We start from the raw sequence: 5,393 nt of genomic DNA on the forward strand, positions 1-5,393 counted from the left end.
TAAACTTACATGTGTAGGCCTTGTATGTTAAAAGTTTACCTGGACTAAATGGAGGGGATCCCAGAGGCAGAGTTGGGGAGAAATTGGCACTTTAAAAAGTACAAAATTATGTGTGTAACCTTTCCCCCAGAATATAAGCAAACAAATTAGCAGGTATAATTGCCTGTGTGTCACAAATCTGGTTGCTAGGCAACCCCCTAACAGCAGGGGCCCTCACTAGGCCAAGCTTGGGCCTGGTCTAGCAGCCTCCCTGTAGGCAGCATGATGCAGCAAGGCCAGCATTATAAAATCCTCCCTCACAGGATACTCCCCTCCTCAGTGTGGAGTCTCCTCTCTGCCTTTGGCCACTTATTCTTGTTCGCTTGCCTGTATAATCTTGCCCTTGTTCTTTGTTTTTGGATCTTTGCCTGTTTAACCTTGTCCCTGTTCTGTGTATATTTCTTGTCCTGTTTAGGCTTTCTAGCTGGCCTGCCCTGCTTTATCTTGTCTCTTGCCTGTGCTCCTTGCCTTGTCTTATTTGGGCCTATCCTGTCTGCCTGTATTCTGAGTCCTGTCCTGTCTAGGCCCTCCAGTGACCTCCCTTGTCTATGTGTTTCCTAGTTGTGCTTCTGTTCCCTGTGGATCTCCCAGTGGCCCTCCTCATATCTTTGGGTCCCCTGGTGCCTCTTCTTACCTGTGGGTGTAGGTCTCCTGTTGGCCTAACTTGTCTGCATATCCCTTGCTTTGTCCTTGCTCTAGTTGGCCCTTCCGGCCTGTGGGTACCATGCCTTGTTTTGTCCTATTCCTGCCTGTGTGTTTTACTTGTATCCTGTCTAGGTCTCCTGGTGGCTTAGATCACCTGTGTACTCCCCACCTTGCACTCTGTTTTGGTTTTGTCCTGTCTTTGTTCTTTCCTTGTCTGCCCCGTCTTGCTGATGTACTCCTTGTTCTTGAGTACCCTGTTCCTGACCCAGTACACCGCCCTCCAGAAGACCTGCCAGCCACCAGCCCCAGAGGGCTCATCCTGAAGGGAAGGCTGCTGCTCAGAGAAGATCTATGCTGATCCTGCCTGCTCCTGACCCCTGCAGACCTGTCCCCTCCTGACCCCTGCTTCCCCCATGCTTGGCAGCACCACCAAATCGGCCAGCCCGGCTGTGACAGTGTGGGACAATTTTCAAAGTGAATGTTGTGAAAATTGTTATGACTTATATGGGTATTTGACAACAATTTTATAGGGATGTGCAGCCAAATATTTTTCATATCCGTTTTGTTAATTTTTGGGGGCGTGGTTTGTTTTTCATTTCCAAGGTTTAAAATTGTTTTGTGTGTGTGTTTTTTTTTATTTTCGGTAAACAGCATGCATTATTTTCAAACAGCGCACACTACTTGCAAACAGTGCTTCCTATTTGGTGAAAATAAAAAATACATGACTTAAAAAAATTTTTTGGTTTGTTTGAAATAAAACAAAAACAGGCTCATTTTCCCATTTTACACTTTTGTTTGAAACGAATGCACATGCCTACTACTTTATGTGGATTGTTATGTGGGTGCATGAGTTAGCTGGCATACATAAATCCATTTTGCTAATTATGCTGACAAAATTACACGCACACAATTAGACCTGCTATTTGGTGCATGTAGTGTACTGAGAGAGTTTATGGGTATACTTTATAATATCAAAAGTATGTACCCATGTAAAGTCTCAGCCCTGCTCAGACTCCACCACCCCTATGATTTCACTCCTATGGCCACCACAGACAGGGTGGTCACTGCCATAAAGTATCACTGTTACCACAGTTCACTACAGAGAGAGGGCACCAAGGTATGACCACAGGCAAATGGTATGATCAGGTTTACTAAATATACACAGCACCATGGTCACTCCAACCATAAGGTATGGCTAATATCAGCATAAACATAGGGCACTCGGATCAGCACAGGCAACAGACACCACCCTGATCACCACAGGGTGGAAATTTATATTGTCGGAAGGCTAGAAGGTCGAAAATAGGAGAAGACCATTTTAACTGGTAGAGAGCAGCGACATGGATGACATAGTTAACCAATAAGAAGTGGAGCTAAGACTTTGGGATGGTTTCAGATATGATCGGGGAAAGATGGCAAGGTGTACAGGGTGGGCAGCAGGCTGACTTGGCTACACTCCTCAGCTATGTGGAAAAAGGATAAGGTGCAATCTCTTGCAGATGATTAAGCTTGTACGCCTGCCTGCTGGGAGCTAGTCTTAGTGTAGTAGACAATGCTAAGGGCAAGAGAGGGTGATTATCCGAGCAAGAGCAGTGTAACTGTTCAAGCTTGTATGTCTGACAGCTTGGAAATAGAGCCGTGTAGACAGGGACAGCAGGACTTAATGAGCAGGCCAAATGGTCCTTATCTACTGACATCTACTCTAAGGGCAATTTGGAAACCCCACTGGCATCTTGCAATCACAGTACCTGTGGACCTGCAAGTAGGTTTTCAAAGGAAATTCCATGCAAGGAGTTTCCTTCAGAAAGTTTTGCACCTGCGTGGGAGCAGGCACAAATTAATTTTCAACATTCAATCTGAGATATCACATTGGTTTACATTCAGGTACTGTAGGTATCTCCCTATCCCCAGAGGGCTTATAATCTAAGGCAATGGAGGATAAAGTGACTTACCCAAGGTCACAAGGAACAACAGCGGGACTCAAACCCTGGTCTCTTGGTTCATAGCCCACTGCTATAACCACTAGGCTATTCCTCCTCTCAAATGGGCCAAGTCCACAGGAGAGCAGGCGAACGCCTGATCTCCCGGTGCGCGCAAAGGCCACTGTCCCAGTGCGCGCGATTCACTATTCAAATTAAACCCAGAGGTAAAAACAGGCAAAAGGAGGCGTTAGGGACACTAGTGCGTCCCTAGCGCCTCCTTTTGGACCGGAGCGGCCGCTGTCAGCGGGTTTGACAGCTGACGCTCAATTTTGCCGGCGTTGGTTCTCGAGCCTGCTGACAGCCACGGGTTCGGAAACCGGACGCCGGCAAAATTGAGCGTCCGGTTTTCAACCCAACAGCCCCGGGCCGACTTCAAAATTTTTTTTTTTTACTTTTCGAAACTTTCGGGACCTCCGACTTAATATCGCCATGATATTAAGTTGGAGGGTGTACAGAAATGTTTTTACTGTTTTTCTGTGCACTTTCCCAGTGCCCGAAGGTAGGCGCTAATTTCTAAAAGCAAAATGTGCGGCTTGGCTGCACATTTTGGCTGCACATTTTGTTTTCTGAATCGCGCGGGAATACCTAATAGGGCAGTGATGGCTAACCTATGACACGCGTGTCAGAGGTGACACGCTGAGCCGTTTTTGCTGACACGCGTAGCGTTTCGGGACTATCGAATTTTTTTTTTTTTATCGGCTGTGCCGAGCCTTTTTTTTTATTGGCTGCGCCAACCCTTTAAAATTAGTTTTTTAGTATCCCTCCTCCCCCTGCCTGGGTGTGTGTGTTTGTGTGAGAATGATTGGGAACTTGCCTGTGTGTGTGTGTGTGTGTGTGTGTGTATGTATGTGAGGGAGCCAGTGAGTGTGAGAGCATGAGTGTGTATGAGAAAATCCAGGGGAGTAAGAGTTTGGGGGGGGGGGGGGGGGGGAGAGTGTTTTAATTGAAGATTTAGCCGATGAAATTCAGCAACAAAAAAGTCACTAAGCAGGTAAGGTAAAGAATTATTTGTTTTTGCTTTATTAATAAATACAGTACATATATTAAAATTATAACTTTTTGTTATTAATTAGAGCTACAAATATCACAATTATGGATTTTTCTAGAAGTGACACATCACCCGAGTTCTGCTCGGTTTTTTATGAATTTTGACACACTGAGCTCAAAAGGTTGGCCAACCATGCATTTGCATGTTGCGGGTGGTATTAGGTTGGGGCACGGTGTCCTGAAAAAAAACATGCCTTTTATTTTTTGGAATTGCTTATGCTTTGTTGAAGGCTCTGATGAGAATTGAACTCATGACCCCTGGTTTACAAGACCAGTGCTCTAACCACTGAGCTACAGAGCCTATCATGGGATTTGAAAATGCAGTCAGCATGTGCATGTTACCTCCCTCCACCTAACTGCTCACGTTCTCCTGCAGGTAAAAGTGGTGCACATGCTTTTATCCTTATATAGGGGCAAGGGGGGAACTTTCAAACTTGTATTTATATGGGTAACCACACTTTTACTTAGATAAAAAAGTTTGATATTGCTACCTATGACACAGTATACTAGGGTCACCAGACAGAAAGCACAAGGGCTACCACAGACACAAAATGCAGTATTACTAGGGTTACAAAAGACAAGATCATTATAGATATAAGACCATTAGCATTGCTGCAGGCAGAAAAGATCCACTGGGTTTACCACAAATCAAGTTTCATTTTCATACAGTCAGTTTAATGTTTTCTGTAAATGAATTGCTTTTGAATTAGTTTTAGCTAAGAGAGCACTTAAAATGTAATCTGATTGCTGCTTATTGCCAGGAGCTTTATGGAGATGGTAACAGATAGCCCCTCACTTCCGCATCTTCCCTTTTCTGTTTCATCAAAGTCTAGTTGCATCTTGTCATTTCTTTTCTTACAGTATTCCTTTCACACTGTAAATTGTTTGTTACTTATTATGTAATGAATAGGGGCCTTTTATCTTTTTCCTGTCAGAGATGGTAATGAAAGCTGCTGCTGTTGCTACAGAACTGAAGAGCACAGTCACAGAAAAAGACACCCAGCCTGACTTAGGAAAAAGGTTTGTAAAGCCCACTAGCACACCTGGTTATGAAGGTATGGCCAATACATAAGAACATAAGAAATTGTCATGCTGGGTCAGACCAAGGGTCCATCAAGCCCAGCATCCTGTTTCCAACAGAGGCCAAATCAGGCCACAAGAACCTGGCAATTACCCAAACACTAAGAAGATCCCATGCTACTGATGCGGGCTATTCCCTAAGTCAACTTGATTAATAGCCGTTAATGGACTTCTCCTCCAAGAACTTATCCAAACCTTTTTTGAACCCAGCTACACTAACTGCACTAACCACATCCTCTGGCAACAAATTCCAGAGCTTTACTGTGCGTTGAGTGAAAAAGAATTTTCTCCGATTAGTCTTAAATGAGCTACTTGCTACTTTCATTGAATGCCCCCTAGTCCTTCTATTATTCGAAAGTGTAAATAATCGAGTCACATCTACTCGTTCAAGACCTCTCATGATCTTAAAGACCTCTATCATATCCCTCCTCAGCTGTCTCTTCTCCAAGCTGAACAGCCCTAACCTCTTCAGCCTTTCCTCATAGGGGAGCTGTTCCATCCCCTTTATCATTTTGGTTGCCCTTCTCTGTACCTTCTCCATCGCAACTATATCTTTTTTGAGATGTGGCGACCAGAATTGTACACAGTATTCAAGGTGCT

At 44.4% G+C, this 5,393-nt stretch overlaps 1 non-coding gene across 1 annotated transcript; it reads right to left on the bottom strand.

The window, feature by feature from the left end:
- Positions 1-3,941: 3,941 nt before the first annotated feature.
- Positions 3,942-4,014, bottom strand: TRNAT-UGU. Its single transcript has one exon. It is a non-coding gene; the product is annotated as a tRNA-Thr (tRNA).
- Between the last annotated feature and the right edge of the window lie 1,379 nt (positions 4,015-5,393).

This window comes from Rhinatrema bivittatum, chromosome 7 (assembly GCF_901001135.1).
Source record: "Rhinatrema bivittatum chromosome 7, aRhiBiv1.1, whole genome shotgun sequence".
Classification (NCBI taxonomy): Eukaryota; Metazoa; Chordata; class Amphibia; order Gymnophiona; family Rhinatrematidae; genus Rhinatrema; species Rhinatrema bivittatum.